This window comes from Mus caroli, unplaced genomic scaffold (assembly GCF_978045245.1).
Source record: "Mus caroli unplaced genomic scaffold, Mus_caroli_1 scaffold_19, whole genome shotgun sequence".
NCBI lineage: Eukaryota > Metazoa > Chordata > Mammalia > Rodentia > Muridae > Mus > Mus caroli.
Window position 1 is genome coordinate 62,163,272 of NW_028227274.1, and position 17,639 is coordinate 62,180,910.

The 17,639-nt window shown below is 40.8% G+C and overlaps 1 protein-coding gene and 1 pseudogene across 2 annotated transcripts in view; one reads left to right on the forward strand and one right to left on the reverse strand.

Moving 5' to 3' along the window:
* Positions 1-17,639, forward strand: part of Wdr7 (WD repeat domain 7) — a 272,930-nt gene that overhangs the window by 175,692 nt on the left and 79,599 nt on the right. The window lies entirely within an intron of this gene.
* LOC110285088 (proteasome subunit beta type-1 pseudogene) lies at positions 16,210-17,065 on the reverse strand (annotated as a pseudogene).

Sequence of the window (17,639 nt, forward strand, 5' to 3'; positions counted from 1 at the left end):
TATACTTGGGCCAACCTACAAGTCACTATGTTGTCCAGGCTGGCCTTAAACTCATAGAGGTCCACTTGCCTTTGCTTCCTTTGGATTAGGATGACAGGTTGTGCCACCATGCCCAGCTATTTTAAAGTTTATTATACTTATTTGTTTGTGTGTGCATTTATGTGTTCACAGGCACGTGGCATGGCACGTATGTAGAAATCAGTGGACACCTTTAAGGGAGCTTGTGTTCTTCCATCAAATGGGTCCCAGAGAGTGAACCTGGGCTGTCAAGCTTAGATACAACTGTTTTTACCCACTGAGCCTCATCACTGGTCCAATTACCAAGATGAAAGTTGCAGCAAATTTAGCAAAATAAAAAATAAAATAAAAAATGCAAAGATTAAAAGTTTATGCTGTATATTTGGAAACTGAGGAGTACCCAAATAGCTAACAATAGTGACCGTGATAGAAAGTCATATAGAAGAATCACAGTATAACACATCTAACAAGACTCAAAATAGTAGAAAGAAAATTACAAAGTATTTTTCTTCAGAGTCCATAGCAGAGCTGCAGATGGTGTAGAGTTTCACCTTACTGAATAGTCAAAGAAGCTGGGAGGGAGGATGGGCTTACTAGATACATTTATGTATTGTTTATAACAATTTTTAAAAAGTGAGTGGATTTTCATGTAAAATTGATAGTTCTTCAGATTTAAGAAATAACATACTGAACAAGATTAGAGCACTGTCCTAGTAATTAAGAGGCCTTGGGCTCAGTCCCCAGGAATGGGGGTGGGGGTGGGGGATAAAAGGTGTGGACAGTTACAGCAAACAGATATTGTCTCAAGTCTCTCAGTAAACTTAAGAAATACAGAAGAAGACACACCATTTGATTGATCTGAATAAATAGGAAGGAGTGAGTATCTAACATTGTAAGGACATTGGTTTTCTTCCTTAAAACAACAACAACAACAGATGCAGCCTCTTCAGAGCAAACCACCAGGGGTTGCTTGGCTGTTATACTTGGTACCATGGTTTTGCAAATCTGTATACTAAAGCAGTGAGAATCAGATGAGACAAACATGGCACTTCTAAGGAAAGGAAGTGGAAGCAGGGCTTCCATATCTGTACAGAGACCACCAGTCTCAACAATCTAACACAAAGATTTTATAAATATGTAGAAATTTGATTGTAGATCATTGGAATAAATGATAAAATTCAGTGTGTCTTTGCATGCCTATATGGTGGTCATCAAATATATGGCTTTGTTCATGCTAGTAAAGTGCCCTGAAATAAATTGATAAGGCAAGTAAGTTTAGTAGTACTATAGTTCATTTTATACTTTCCTCCTTGTTATGACCGAATATGAGATTGCAGCAACTCACGGGAGAAAAGGTTTATTCTGGCTAATGATTTGAGAGAGTGTCAGTCCATTATAGCAGGCAAGGCATGGTGAAGGGAGCCTGTGGTGAGACTGACTCCTCACAAGTGGTGTAACAGGAAACAGACCTAGACAGAAACTACTGCTCTGTTAAATATTGAGAGTTTCTATCCCACCTTTGATCATCCAGTTCCCAAATAAAAGACATAAACCCTAGATTCAAGCCAAGTAAGTGATCACTGGCTTGCCATAAAACATAATAAAATTCAATTTCTAATGTTTGTTGTTACCTAGCTCAATCCATGTGGGCTTACCAATGTTTATAGAAAAGACAAAATACTTCAAAACTTTTTACAGATGATTCAGGAGAGTGTGACTTTAGAATAAGGACAGTTCCATAAATAGAAACTAGAAAGAAAGCTCAGCCAAACCATAATGAAGATGGATAAATTCAATTATATTAGAATTCCAAATTTCTATCAGAAAGTAAAAAGTAAAAATACAGAGAGAGAGAGAGAGAGAGTATTTACAATGTGAGGAGAGGTGATGGATCACCTGTGTATAAGAAGATGATAAAGTGAACACAAGTTGTGCATCAGAATAAGTAAGCGAAGGAGCTTCTCAGGAAGGCAACGAGAGTGGCGCATACGTCCCGGGGAGCTGCGGAGCCTGGTCATCAACAGACCTGAGTATCAGAAGCACAGTGTGCTGTCGTTTCCTACCTGACACATGAAGAGCGTAAAGCTCAGCGGGGTCAAACGTTGATGAGACTTTGTGCAATCAGAGTTCTTTTTTGTTGTTGTTTTTATGAAATTTAAAAGCACATAAAATGAATTTTTGATAAACAGTATATAAACTCGTGGTAAAAAGATAAAAACTGGGCTGGTGAGATGGCTCAGTGGGTAAGAGCACCCGACTGCTCTTCCGAAGGTCCAGAGTTCAAATCCCAGCAACCACATGGTGGCTCACAACCATCCGTAACGAGATCTGGGGCCCTCTTCTGGAGTGTCTGAAGACAGCTACAGTGTACTTACATATAATAAATAAATAAATCTTTAAAAAAAAAAGATAAAAACTGGGAAACGAATTTACAGTTCAGAGGAGGGACTCATTGGAAGAGTTCCAATTCTAGGTGTGCATTCATGCTGCACTTCTGAAGGTGCTTCCTGGGTGTTACAGAGACACTAGCCATTCTCATGCAGCATGAGTATCCTAAGCAATCCAAGTGAACATCTTAGAGGCACATAATCTAAACATCACTGCTTTGGTTTAGGCATTGGTGAATTCTCACTGTCATCAGAAATTCCATCACTCGTCTAGGTGCTTTGGAGAGTGCTTTCAGCATCTGAAGTATATTAGTCCGTCTCCATCTTGCAACCCTTCTGAAAGACTATAACAGCTACCTTTAGCCCAGAGAACTTAAGAAGTTATTTTGAGATAGCCTTATGTTGGGGCCTGGAAATTCTTGAAGGGAACAAGGAAGTTAAGGTGTACCCCACCTCAGACAGAAGCTTCATCAGTCATCTGTGCAGTGAAATCAATATGAATCACGGTCATAGTAGAACGTGGTTTAACACCACAAGATGTTAAAGAGATATTTATGATAGTTTTGTTAATTTAAAAGTACAATGTATTTTGATCAAATTTACTCTCTTCTCCCAACTCCTCCCAGATCCACCCCAACCTCCCTCTGAATCTAACTTCAAGTTCTCCTCTTTTAAAAATAAGGAAATAACATTGTGTTCAGTTTGTGTTGCCACAACTACTCTTGGGTCTGGGGCCTGCTGTGGTGTGTGGTAGGTCTGCCAGGTATCACACCAGTAGAATAAACAAAGAAGAAAACAGTAGAAATGGGCTCTTCCTCTTCTAGCAGCTATCAAATACCAGTAGCTCCTCAGCCACTTGGTGGAATTTCACATGCACTTCCCCTCCTCCATCCTGTGATTTTTAGATGCTTGAACATGCGCAGGTCTCCTGCATCCTATCACAACTACTGTGAGGTCATACGTGCAATTGTCCTGTTATGACCTTTGGCTCTTACAATCTTTCCAAGCCCTCTTTGGTTGACTTTATCTGAGTCTTGGATGTTAGGGGTATGTTATATACATCAGATTTAGTCCTGAACACTTCATAGTCTCTTATTCTTCACATGTTGCCCCATGGGAGGTGGTGGTCTCTGTGTTAACTGCTATCTACTGCAAGGAAACCCTTTTCTCTTGAGGACTGAGAGATGTACTCATATATGAGTATAACAATATGTTATTAGGAGTCATTTTAATAGTATGAACCTTAGCAAAATAATTACAGTAGATTCTTCCTCAGGGCCTATAGCCTATCTAGTCATAAACTGTTTGGCTTCGTTGACAGTACCAGGTATGGGTTGCAGCTCATGAAATGGGCATCAGATCCACTGCGAAAATGGTTGGTTACTTTGGTAACACTTGTGCCACTGTTGTACCAGTGGGCATATCATGTAAGGCCAGTCACTACTCGCCTAGGTGAGACTGGTGACTTCTCTTCTGCTCCAGTACTGTGCATAGCATCTTCCAGCTCTGTGAAAGCTAGTCGGTATAGATGAAGCTTCTAGGTCTGTTCTAACTTGATTTCTCCATATTTTATTACTCAATTGTGCAATGCCTTCATCAAGAGAGTTTTACTGTCAAGTTCTACAGGGTATCCAAAAGCAATGGCTATAGCCTGTAATGTGTGAGGCTTTATGGGGTTCTACTGGTTGGTCAACAATTTAAAAAAAGGGGGGGGACCTATTCCTTGTCCTGGAATTAAAAGAGACTCTTACGGTCTCAGAAAATGTGTGTAAAAAATACCAGCTGCTCCTCTGTCTATCTAGGCCTGAGGAAGAATAAACACTAAAAGATAGGGATAGGCTCTCTGTCACAGCTAAGATTAGACTTCCTCAAAGAGTTCACAGACAGCCCAGAGTGTGAGTGATCAAGAAACTGGCCAGGGAGCTCAGGTTGAAGTGTTAGACTATTTTCAGCTGTTCAGCTACTCAGGAGAAGGAGGAACAGGAGCAGTGATGCAGCTCACTATTCCTGAACATCACAGGCTGGTGCAAGCTGCTCTAGGAGCCACCTCCTAGCTACACCTACCTGGGAGGGAGGCATCTTTTTCTTTGTAGGATCACTGCAGGGGTTCAGTTGGTGATGCCTAACATCCTGCCTGACATTTCTATGGAGAAGTGCAGCTGATTTGGAGCTGTTCAGGAGGAATAATTTACTGTTACAATTCTAAATATAGTCACAAAACTGGGGACTTGCCGATCTCTACAATTTCCTTCTCTGCTTGATTCCTTGTGCTAATATTCTCCATAAACGTGTTATGAATTAGGGGTCTATGTTATTATCTATATTTGAGAGACCAACCAAAAAAAATATTTTCTTGGGGTTGGAGATGGCTCAATGTGTGAAATGCCTGCCAGACAGGCAGAAACATCTGGGCTTGGCTCCCCAGAATCCATGTGACAACCAAGTGTAGGACTTAGTACTCCGAGCGTGAAGGGGATGCGGCAAGCAAATCCCATGGTGTGGCCTACTGGCCAGAGTCTACCTATGAACTCTGGGTTGATGAAAGACCCTCTCTCAAACCCCTCACTTTGATTCCTGTTCTTCCCACGCATATTCTATGTACACTCGACTCACCCCTTAGGAACATGAAGTAACATGCAGGAACATGAAGGGCTGGGGCGATTGTTTCCTGAGTAAAGGGGCTTGCCCTTCAACCCTGCTTAGACGCCATAGCTCATGTAAAGTTGAAAGAGAACAACTAGCACCTGAGCACATGGTAGTCACACACATGCACATCACACACACACACACACACACACACACACACACACACATTACACAGAGAGAAGGGGGACAGGTATAATCAATAATAAAGAAAGAAAAGAAAATTTGATGTTTCTCCAGTTTCCTCCTTTTTTTCCCCCTAAGACCTGTCTTATCATGCTTACATATGTTTTTATACAATAAAGCCTTGTAGCTACTGAAAGAAGTAGATTTCAACTGGAAAGAACCAGACCAGTGACAAAAAGAAAGCCTGTGTGGTAAGCACACACCCTACTTAGCATTGCTGATGAATGGATGATGGTAAGTAACTGTTGCTCTCCAGTTTGCATCTCAATGACCTAATAAAGCCCTGTCCCTTACCTACTACTTCAGAATGTTAGTGATAAGGAATAATTAATGATTTGTTAACAAGATTAAATCTTTGATTATAATGTATAATAGATATACATATTCTATATTTAACTTTTATTTGCCTTTTAATTGCCATGGCCTGGCCTGCTATGAGGTATTTTATCAGGCCAGAGAAATGGTGCCTCTAATCTCTTTTCCCCAGTCCCAGTGGACATTACGATGTATTTTCTCCCAAATAGAAAAGGCAGTACAGTTCCATTATATGTTGTAAAATGTTGCAGTGCCATCCATTTTAGCTGTGGTTGTCAGTTCACTGGGACAGCGTTCTGGGAGTAAGGAACGAATAAAAATGGCAAGTAGAGGATTTACTCGTGTTTTTGTGCTAAAGAGGGAATAATATTGGCAGGTGGAGAATTCTTTGGACTTTTAAGCACTGAAAAAGAGTTTCTGGCAAAGAGAAAGTAATGCATTAAACCCAAACCCATTTAAAATTCTGCTTTGTCTGGCGGACCGTCATATTATGAGAACAGTCTGCTCCCAGTGTCTCCTGTGCCAGTTCTGTGACCTTCCCTTTGCCTCGTGTAGCATTGGTTTGATTGGAGGAGGCCCCTGTACTTCTGGGAAGAGCAGAGTTCTGGGCAGTAGCACAAGTCTTCAAATATTGATGCGGTCGCTCCCCAAGTATGGCGGCATTACATAGTATTTATGCAGAAAATAATTTTAACTCTTCTCCTTGCCAGAAGTCATATTGCTGAACATACAGATTGTCCATCAATATAATTTTTATAACCACAGAGTTTGCTTTGTGGGTATGTATATAGCATATACACACATATATATGTACATAATGTGTAGGCTCAAAGATGTAATAATTTTAATGCTAAATAAAAGTAGAAAAGTAAAAAAACAAAAACAGAACAAAAAAAGTGGAAAAATAACTACTTTGTACTTTCCTTCTATCTGTCATCTAAGTGCACACCACACATTGACGAGCCATGCAGTTATTTGCCTAACACAGGCAAGGGCTAAGAAAAGCAGTGTGTATTAATTTATCCTAGATGTAACTGCCAGCTTGAAAGTCAACGATGGTGAAATGGTGGGAGTTTACATGACCCAACCTGACAATGAAATTGTCGACGCAGTTTCTGTATAAATGTGGGCTCAGATTAGCATCTGTCCCGCAAACAAAATGACTCTCAGGGCTGTGCAAGCTCATGGGTTAGTTATGACTCAGTCCATACGTCAGCAGCCTGAGGTTGACCACTGTATTAACAACACATTTTCCTCAGCAGATCATTCACTGTGAATCAAGTGTCTTATAGGCAGAATTATGTGAATCCTTGTAGGTTCATCCCTCAGATTTTCTCATGTGGCTATCCTCTCGGCATGTGGTATAGCAGTTTTAGTCTGAATCCTCCTGTTTTCCTTGATGTTATAAACATCAAGATCATTGTCTTACCTACTCATTAACGCCTTAGGTCATGGTTGAATGTTTTCAATGTAAATTGAAAAGGCAAACTTAAACCTTGATTAAAATTATAACAGGAAGTATCTCATCCACCATTAAGGTTTGTGTAATTTTTGTTCATCTATTTTATATCCTGTTAATTTCTAAAAATGTTCACTTCACCTTTCATGCCCTGTGGAAAGTGCGGCAGACCTCTTTGCTTTGTCTACCTGGAAACTAGGGTAAGGCCCCTGGTTCTTTCCTGACAGAGGAAGTGGCTGAGGAGCTTCGCCCTCACTGCAGGGACTCGTTGACTACATGATCTTGTACTTGAACACACCACCTTGCTGAAAAGTGCTAGAATCTCTGTGTGTATATGAATTACACAACAATAGAACTTGTAAAATTTTAATTGTTTCATGGAATAATGAGAGGACTGGAAAAATTAAGGAAGTTGAAATAAGTATTAAATGTATAATACAAAGTATTATATATACATATATATATATATTGAAATAGTATAACAGGAAAGCACACAGATGCGACTGTGAGTCTGTCTACTGCGTGGACAGGATGTGGAAGGCAGATTTGGAGACGCAAAGACTTAATGCCAAAGGAAGCTCAGGCGTTGTAGGACATCTCACCCCAAAGTGTGGCAGGATCTCTGTGTTATGTTAGTTTCTTTTCTAGTAATAGGAAAACTTGAGAAAGCATTGTTTTGTGTTTCTTCTAGGTTTTTTTGGGGGGGCGGGGGTGGAGGTACGTAGAGAGCAAGTGGTATTGGAGCTTGGTAACTGGCAGGTCAGATACAATCTTTTGTTTTATTTTATTTTAATCATTGTGAAGAAATAGGTTCTGTGTTATAAACAATCATACAGGTGCTAATAAGAAAGGAATCTGATACTCCGTGTACAGTGCCTCACAGTTTTGAAGCAGCTTTTAAACGCGTTATAAGGTGGTTGTGACCCATCGAGTGTGGGTGCTGGGAACTGAACTCCTGAAATCTGGTCCTCTGCCAAGAACAACAACAACCAAAAAAAATGCTGAGCTATCTCTCCTGTCTGAGAAATTCTTTACAATAGTGTTCTACCCAATAAATGAAGATGGGATGTTAAAGTGCAGTTATGTTATTCCCCAGTGAATCAACAGACCGGGACTACAGTTCCTAACCCCACCCTAAGACAGTCAAATAGTACCTACACTTCTGCTGGAAGTGTATCATTCTGCAAGTAGCACTTTGTAGGACACAAAGATCAGAGCATCTGAAATAATGTCAGAGGCATGTAATCGTCAGAGCCACACCTAAGGAAACTCCATCGTATAAAGGAATTGACAGTAGGTAGAGGATAAACTATAGATTTAAAAATGTGAGAGGGAAAGAGAGAAATTTGTATTATAATTAGAAAAGTCCATGAAAATAAGTAGTTATGGAAAGAAAGAAGAAAAGGAGAGGCTGTAAAGGTGGGGAAGGTAGGTAGGAAGGGGGCAGAAAAAAATGGATACAATTGTAACTCTGACAGTCTATTTGATAAATCTAAAGAAATGATTTTTATTTCAGATGTGATAATAGTTTTGTGGATTTTTTTTTGGGTTTGTGTGTGTGTATCTTAATCTTTAAGTCAGACATGATGAAATATTTATAAGTGATATTTGTTGCAAAGTAACTCAAGATGCTAGAGAGAAATATGCCAAGAATAGATAATTTTTAAGCCACATGAATTTATTGCTCACAGTTTTGGAAACTAGAGCATCCACCATCAAAATGGCAAAAGGCTTGGTTATTATGAGGACGTGTAACTCAGAGGTGGCACTTTCTCATCTGTCTTGTGGTCGGAAGGTTGAGGAAGGTTTTTGAATCCCATTTAATAAGGGCACTGGTGTCTTAATCACCACCCAAAGGTTCCAACTCTTAACACTTGCACTTTGGAGATTAGATTAAAGCATCTATGCAGGGGACAGTGTGCTATCTGCAGCATCTACACAGAGGACCGTGGGCCATGGGCAGAGTTTTTGGTCCTTTCAGTAACCATGAAATCTCCTTGCTGCTTCTGGGGTGTGCTTGTTCTTTTTCCTGCCTCTGTAATACAGTTTTATAAGTGTGCACTTGACTGGTATAGTTAGACTCTTTCCATAACTGAAGCAGAGCTCACGCTGAGCTCCTGTACTGTCTCGGAGCAGAATTGATCTCCCTTTCACATTTGATTCCCCCTCTACAGATTTTGAAAGGAAGAAAAATGGCATTGCTAGCTCAGTTAAACTAGGCCAGAGTTAATAAGGGGCAAGCTGGAAATCCAGTTGTTGTGATTTCTGCTGCCTTTCTCTGCCTTGTTTGGATGTGCTAATGCAGTAGAGTTTGGGTGAACAGTCTTCAGCATCCTGGAGGTGTGGATGCTTGGGCTTCCACTCTCCGTATGTGTGGGGATGACTCTGTGAGAGACTGTAAAACAGCATGTCACTGTGGCCTTGTCAGGAGAGGAGAGCATGGAGTGCTCCATTCGACATAAAACCCCTGTGCAGACAGTGTACAAATGCAGGCATAACCTAGATAATATTTTTGTGTAAATAATGTACTTAATTTGGACAGAACCTGTGATTCCAAGTCAGGAAACTTCATTCATTCTGGCAGTACGAATAATATGTTGTTTATGCTTCCTGGGAATGACTTTTTTTTTTAATCACCCTTGAAAAAAAAAAAGAAAAGAAACTAGTATTGTATTCCTCACAAAACTATTTTCAGAATAAATGAAACAGCGCATGTCAACACACAGCACCGTGCCTGCTGCCTGCCAGCCAGGGGACAAATACAGATGGCTTTGTGCATTTTTCATTCCTTTCTTCCATTTTGCTGTGTCTTCCTTATTGTTTGCTGAGATGTTTTGTAATATTTTTGAAGGATTAGTGTCCAGGAAGTTTTCTACTTTAAAAAATTTTTTCACTCTAAAAGCTAAGTATAATTTACAATTAAATATGTCTAGGCCTGAAGAAAATAAAAATAGTTTAGATAACTTAAAAAAGGCAATGGAAAGAGAGCCTGCCCCTGTTTGCAGGGCATATGCTACCGTACTGAATACCACTATCAACTCAAGAAGCAGGTCTCATCCAAATGACTGCATCTTATTAGACGTGTGCACCAGTGCCCACCTTCAGCAGCACACAGTTCTCTGTAATTACTTACAGTGCTTTAGCCAGTAGAGAGACAAACATGGGGCTTTCCTTTAGCTAAAAGCAGATGGAGGAGCAAGGTGTGGAGTAGGAGAAAATGCCTGAATTTTCTGAAGGACATTGTGATTTTCTTTATGGAACTAAAATCATAGTTTTATGATTCTCATCTGATACCCTCCTACTTCTGATACTTTCCCCCTGACATTTTAAACTATGGTTTGGTGCGATGTCTTATTCTCAAGTATGTGAGAGCAGCAAAAACATTCATACACTATCGTTCTGTTATACATTCCTGGATACAAGAAAAAATTAGATGGTATCAAATTAAATCCATATGTTAAAAATATTCTGGTGATCTTATTTTTTATTACTGATCTTAGAGGATTTTTTTATAACAAGGGAATGTTATACTCTGTTTCAGGTTTTACTTAAATGTCAATGGCAGTAAAGTAACAGAAAAATAAATTTCTTAGCTTGATTAACATTATTACTTCTATCATGTCCATTAAAAATGAAGACTGGGTATAGAGCTTCTTTTATGTTGAAGAATTAATCTAATCTAGCTGTTTTGCAGATTTAGTGAAAAAGAGCTATATTCGAAAGAAAGTTGTTTTTAACATTAAAATTATACATTAGCCAATACAGTGAAGCATCTAATTGTTTCCCGTCCCTTCCAAAATTACTCAGCCTGAGAAGATAGCATATATTGATTTACCGTATAGTAAATGTTCAGTTGTCTCTGTTCCTCTAAAACACACACATACCCTCACACACCACTTATACACACTTCAGGGAACTACATATCAAACTCTTGCTTTCATTAGACATCACAAAATAAGGATGCCGCACCTTTATCCTCTGTAAAAGAAAATGGCGTTAAACACTCAAAACAAACAGCTATGGTAGTGCAAGCTCCACATCGGAGGGCTCTGTTTGCTTTTCTGATCAAAATTAAAACAGATTTCCAAGCTGGGCATGGTGGCGCACGCCTTTGATCCCAGCACTTGGGAGGCAGAGGCAGGCGGATTTCTGAGTTCGAGGCCAGCCTGGTCTACAAAGGGAGTTCCAGGACAGCCAGGGCTATACAGAGAAACCCTGTCTCCAAAACAAAACAAAACAAAACAAACAAAAACAGATTTCCAAAGGCAAAATGCCCATAACCTGACAATGTATTATCAGCTTATTTCTATGCACATACAACAGTATCTACTCCCAGGCACCTGTGTATACTGTGAGACGCAATGTCAGAATATCTATGCTTTATAATGTTTTTAAAAAATAGATTATGCCAAGTCCAATTCTTCTTCCCCCAGGCTTTTGCTTCCTGTCGGGAATGGGCCACTGAAACCCGAGAACAGGGTTTTATTCATATACCGAGCTCTGCATTTCCAGCTGTTAGAGTCTTTGTCATCCTACCTGTGATTTTTCTGTAAGCGTCTGATTTTCCAGCACAGACAAACTGAGCTGCTCGCTTTAATTGTCTTGCAGCTAACTCAGTCAAGTTAGTGATGGGTTCCAGCTGAACTGCATCAGAGGGCCAGCTGAAAGTCAGGCTCTGTAAGCAGCAGACTCCACAAGGAAGGGTCACTGTGGGGCATTGTTTTCTTCCTGCTAAACAAGTGTAAATTGTCATCTAGGAGTTTAGCCTGTAATGCTGGTTGCTTCAGGTATTTTTAGCTTGACCTGGCTTTTCTGTCCTTTGTTACAGCTTATGTTACTAGATATATTGCCAAGTGCCCTTCTATTAAAAAATAGAGAAGCTTGAATATTTTAAAATATATTGGACTTTCTCTGTTTGAACATTAATATCTATGCCTAGTTTAGATTTGCCTGGAGCCCCTGTAAGCACTGACACCCTTGCATCCTAGAGCTGTGAAGTAGGCTGATGTTTACCCGAGCGTTCCCATTAACACAGCCACCACTTCTAGGTTAGATAATGGACTCAAAGGTTAAGAGCAGAGGATTTCAACAGCTCCAATCAGCAGGGCCTTTCCAGGGCTAATTACCTCTTTACTGCGCTGACTCTAATGTGACATGTTTATTGCTTTAACTAACAACTCATTAGCTTAGTTGATGTTTTTGTCAATATTAATTCGTTCATTTAAGCCAAGTCAAAGCTTAAACAAAGATGTCCAGACTGAGAAACGGGCAGCCAAGTGACTTTTGTTTGCCCATCTTCCCCAACCCCTTATTCTCCTTCAGTAAAATGAATGTGTTAAATGCGTGTATTGAGAGGAAGCCAGTATTGTCCCTTTCCTAGCATCTAGAAGCATTCTGGATGCTCTCCTATGCCAGCTCCAGGCTGAACGTGCAGCTGTCTTGGTCTTTAGCAGACACTGAGGGGACAGCCTTCATGATCTTCCACTGCGTATCCGTGAAAGGTTAGCCTGCAACAGCTCTTTGTTCCAGCGCATGCTTTGCTGTTATTAAGAAAAGAGAGCAAGTAATTTTTCATGAGAGTTTATTCTTCACTAGATCATCATAAGCTTGCTTTAATATTTGTCTTGTAACTTCCTTAATTTAATTTAATATTTATAGTGTAACTTCCTTAATTATCTTGAATGAATTATTTAAAAGAAGATGCAGTTTTGAGGTCATAATGGAACATTTCACTTTTTTTCTTCACTCTTTTTTTGGGGATTTTTCACCTTGCTTTTGGTTAACACTAATACTTATGGGAGATGTTCATTGTGTGTTTTCATGTAGTCTTTATTTTTTTTAGATCTTTTAAATTTTATTTTATATGTATGGCTGCTTTGTCTGCATATATGTGTGGGCTCCTTGAGTGTGCCCATTGCTTGTGGAGGTCAGAAGGGAGCTTGGAATCTTGGATCTGCCTAGAACTGGAGTTACAGATAGTCACGAGCCACCATGTATATGTCTGGAATGGAACCTTGGTTCTCTATGAGACAAACAAGCACTCTTAACCACTGAGCATCTTCTCAGCCCCGAGTTTCATGTTCTTTTAAAATAATAGTTGGTTTTCTCATCCGTTACAGTTATGCAAATGGACAAGATGGTCCTCGGACTGAGTGGTAACTTCAGAACCCAGGATTTACTTGCAAGTCCCCTCCACCAGAAGTTTAATAGCACTTGGGTGACAGGAAAGGGTTAAAGTGCAGTTATGTGGCAGTCAAGTGTGGACAAGGTGGAAGGACAGGGGAATCACATCTTGGAAAGGCAATGCTCTGTACTAAAGGCTAGAGACTTGACCTGACTGATGCTGAAAGATCCCAGAGGTGGCTGATACAGAACATAGGATCAGAGGACTTGAATCTCACCCCACCATTCTCCATCAGGAGGAAGCTATATGGACACCAAGCTATTATCAGAAATCATCGGAACCATTATCACAGAAATAAAGTATTTTCCTTTGCGTGGCAGTTTACATACATTCCATACTAAAAACCATATCTACCTCTAGGTTTCTCACCTACCGTTCTTTCCTGATGCCACCTCAGGATTTCCCACCTTTCTCTCTACTGAAGCCTTATTGATATCACCAGTAACTTACACAGGGGCAATCCTATTATCATGGCTTAGCCTTTGTAGTAGTCTGTCTGACCTGTGTTACAGTTCTAGCTGTGCTGGAACCTGAGACTTCCTTCTCTTGGTTTCTGAGACACCAACTTCTCTTACCTCTTCGGCCATTCACACTGTTTTGGTATTTAAAGGTTCTTTTATATAATGATTTTCAGATTTTTAATTTTACTCTTAGGTTTTACACCTAAGCCCATATATCCAGGGACTTGACTGACAACCACTCTGCAATTAGCAGAACTAGCACTTGGCTATTAAGATGTCCACATGAGATCTGCCTTCCAAATATGTTACCATTCCTTACAGCAACATGCTATTATAAAGTAGCTCATATAAACAGATACTTCACACAGAGGCTGTGGTCCAGCAGGAAATACTGCAGGCTTCCACCAAGGAATCCTCTCTAATGAGGGTACTTTGGGAGGTTTTTCAGCTGTGGTGGGCTTGGAGGATGGCACTATTGGGAGTTCCAGAAGGTCCTTGAGCCCATTGGTGCAGTTGGTGCTGACAGGCAGGCATGTGAGAACTCAGCAGTGGGGCCAGAAACTTGATGGTTGAACACCTGTTGCCAATGAAGATCAGTGGATTGAGATGCCATGTCTTAGGAACAGGGTGGTGCTATCTATCCCAGGGCTGCCTCTGAAGTTTTAGTTTTAGTTTTGGTTTTGGTTTTGGTTTTAGTTCAATTGGCATTAGCTTTTCCTTCCAGGACTCAAAGCTTAGGGCTGATTCATTAACATAATCTCAGCACTGGTATATTGAGATGGAAGGCAGAGGCAGGAATATTCCTTGGAACCTTGCTCCTTGTGACAAGCTGCCCTGCTATATGCAGCCACAAACAACAAGAGGCCTTGTCTGTCTCAGACAAGGGTGACCTTCGGCCTCCATATGAATGCCATGGCACATACATAAACACTGCATACATATAGAGAGGGTGAGGGGAAAAGAAACACAGAAAGAGATACCCCAAACTAAATGGGATTGCTGCCCCCTACTTACAATCAGCAGGCAGATAGTGATCTTCTGCTCCTACTTGTTTGGCTAAATGTAACTGCCATTCAAACAAGCTGTTTGTGCCTGAATACTTAGTCTCTGTCTGTCTGTCTGTCTGTCTGTCTGTCTCTCTCTGTCTCTGTCTCTCTCTCACACACAAACAAACACACACACACACACACACACACACACACAAACTCACTCACTCACTCACTCACTCATATGAAAATAGCCAATCCCTAAATGAATCTTGCTTGGTCTGCCATTAAAACAGTTTTTAAACCCCAGAATCGGTGCAGTTCTCTCTGGCTGGTCTGCTACCTCTTGCTACCTTTGAAAGCTTACCTGGTCTTCCCAGGCTCTTCCTTTCCCCAGCCCTGTATGATGTGCTCTGTGTGCAGCCCGGCTGCTTTCCACTGTGAAATGAGGCAAGGCCATGCGCCTCACCAGAGCCTTCCACAGTTCCTCATGGTCCTGCACAGCCCGCTGTGTGAAGACTACTGTGTCATGGCCTGCTGACCTCCTTCTTGCCATCAGTCCTGCAGCTACGCTGGTTTTCAGTGTCTCAGTCTCCCAGGCAGGCAGCTTTCTCATGCCTCTTCCACAGCAGTGAGATGGTTCTGTAGTTCTTCCCCGGCTCTGAGCCATCTTCTACTCTCCTGTCTCTGGCACTCATAGGCTCCTGTGCTTATTCTTCTGCCCAGCACTTAGTAGAACTTGATGTGTTTCTTGGTTCATCTGGCTCTTACAAAACCATCATACAAGTCTAGAATTGGGGGGGGCTGGGTTGAAAATAGGATCTGGTTCATTGCTGGCCCTCAGTTAAGATTGTGCATGAAAAGATAATTTAGCTACAAAGTGCATGAACAAGCCCTTAATTGTCCTCTTCTATCCCCCTTCCTGCCCTCTCGTTGATGAGCCTCTCAGTAGCCCTCCACCTGCTGGGAAGAGAGGAAAGGAGAATTTGGACAGCTCACCCTCCAGTGCATTATAGATTTGAACAGATCTCTGGTCTTGTAAGCATTTGCTTTTATTGTTTTAGTTCTTCATTGCTGATCCACAGCGATCCAACCAGAGGCACTTTCTACTTCTCTTCGACAGAAGGCCATGTGCACTGGGCAGTAAATACCCTTCTGTTTGTAGGATGGCCAGACTACCTTATATTCTAGTCTGCTGTCCAAAATGACTTAACCAAAAGCAAAATGAGACTGAATTTCTCTATGTGATACAGCTTTGTTAGTTGGACATTCAGTGAGACAAGGAAAAAAAATAATGCTTTCTATCATGGAGAATTTGAATTTGAACTTTATATTCTTTTCATTGTAAGAAAGGAAACATGTAATTATTTTAGTTTAGGACTATTTTGGTTAAACTAATACAAGACTAATAAGTTTTAAAATATACTTGCTAGTTCTCTAACTTAACAGAGTTCTTTTATGTTTTTTAATCAAAAGAAATGATGGCTTATTTACTTATTTATTTATTTTACTTTACATTTCTTTTTAATAAAACAAACTTGTGCCACAGCTCCAATACATGGCCCACACATCAGTCTTTCCTAAGCGAAACAGTCTGCTCCCTGATGCCCTCTTTGGTCCCGATGCAGATCCTGAGGGCCTATCAAGTACACACATCCCTCCCAGCTGTAGAAATGAAGATATCTTTCAGAGTTGGGGTCGGGGGGGACATACTCTACACTCTGCATACTTCTGAAACCAGTTGTGGAGCAGAGGCTGTAGCACGGCACTTGCTGAGCCTCCTGCCTTGACACTGGGTCAAAGCTGTACACAGCTCCCTTTCCTTCATGGAGTCCTCCAACGATGTTGTAAACATAGTAAGGGAAGAAGTGTCGTACAGGATGGTAGACAGCACTGTGGCAATTGCCCCTATTGTCATGGCCTTGTTATTGGAATGCTTGTACATCTTTAATCTTGCTTCAATAATCTTTGCCAAAGTGAGACAATCTCCATGAAAACCACTGTAGCCAATTACTGTTCTGTCTGTTCCTTTGTAACATTTGGGGGCTATCTTGGGTATGAATTGAAAATCCTTCACTCAGCCGAGTGTTTGAAGCAATGATGGAAAAATCTTCTCCAGCAGCTGCTGATACAGGACCTCCACTGAAGGCCTAAGGTGAGAAAGGCAGCTACACAGGGCCAACAGAGCCGTGAGGCCCTGTTCCCAGCTCTCAGCCCCTGTCCTGATAAGCAGCAGTGGAAAGAGCTCACAGAATTCCTCCTGCCTCTGCCTGCCAAGTCTTGTAGTCAAAGGTGTGTGCCACCAGCATCCAGTTATAAAAGTATATCTTAATTATTCTATACTTACAAATAACACATATTAGCATCATCTTTAATCAAGTACCCGTGTGAAGCAGAGCAATAGAATTCTCTGGGCACTCTGCCATCCCTGTTCTTTGATGGGCATAGCAACTGGGAAAAGGCTTCATTCACTAGGTTACACTTTGAAATAAGTGGCCAATCATTATTTATTCATTTTGCACTCTTTGTAATGGCATAAATCATAATAAATTCATTTGGTTTAAAGTGTATATAATATGCTTTCCCCCAGGAATTTCCCTGTAATTGAGCTATTAATTAAAGTATTTTAAGAATATGGCCCTTTGTCCCCTGTCTGCTACTCAGACCCAGGGAGAGTCAGTGACTGTTTTCTTCATCCAGGATTCTAAGGCCACCGAACGAGGTTGTTGTGACCAGGACTGCTGCCTGGTGTAGGTGTGAGCGGAGCCTGATCATTTATGTTTCCTCCCTATGGCTATGCTGGTAGCTTTGCATTGTCTCCAAGGGCATGGAGAACAATTCTCTGAAGGGCTGTGGTCTTTTAAACCAGTAAGAAAATGTCGTTCTCTTGTTAAAGTATGGCTTGATGCTCACTTCTGTTTTAATTTCTAATTCTTAATTGTTTTTCTAGCTAATATTTTCCCACCTGCGTTGGTTGTCATAAAATCCAAGCTTCTGCCT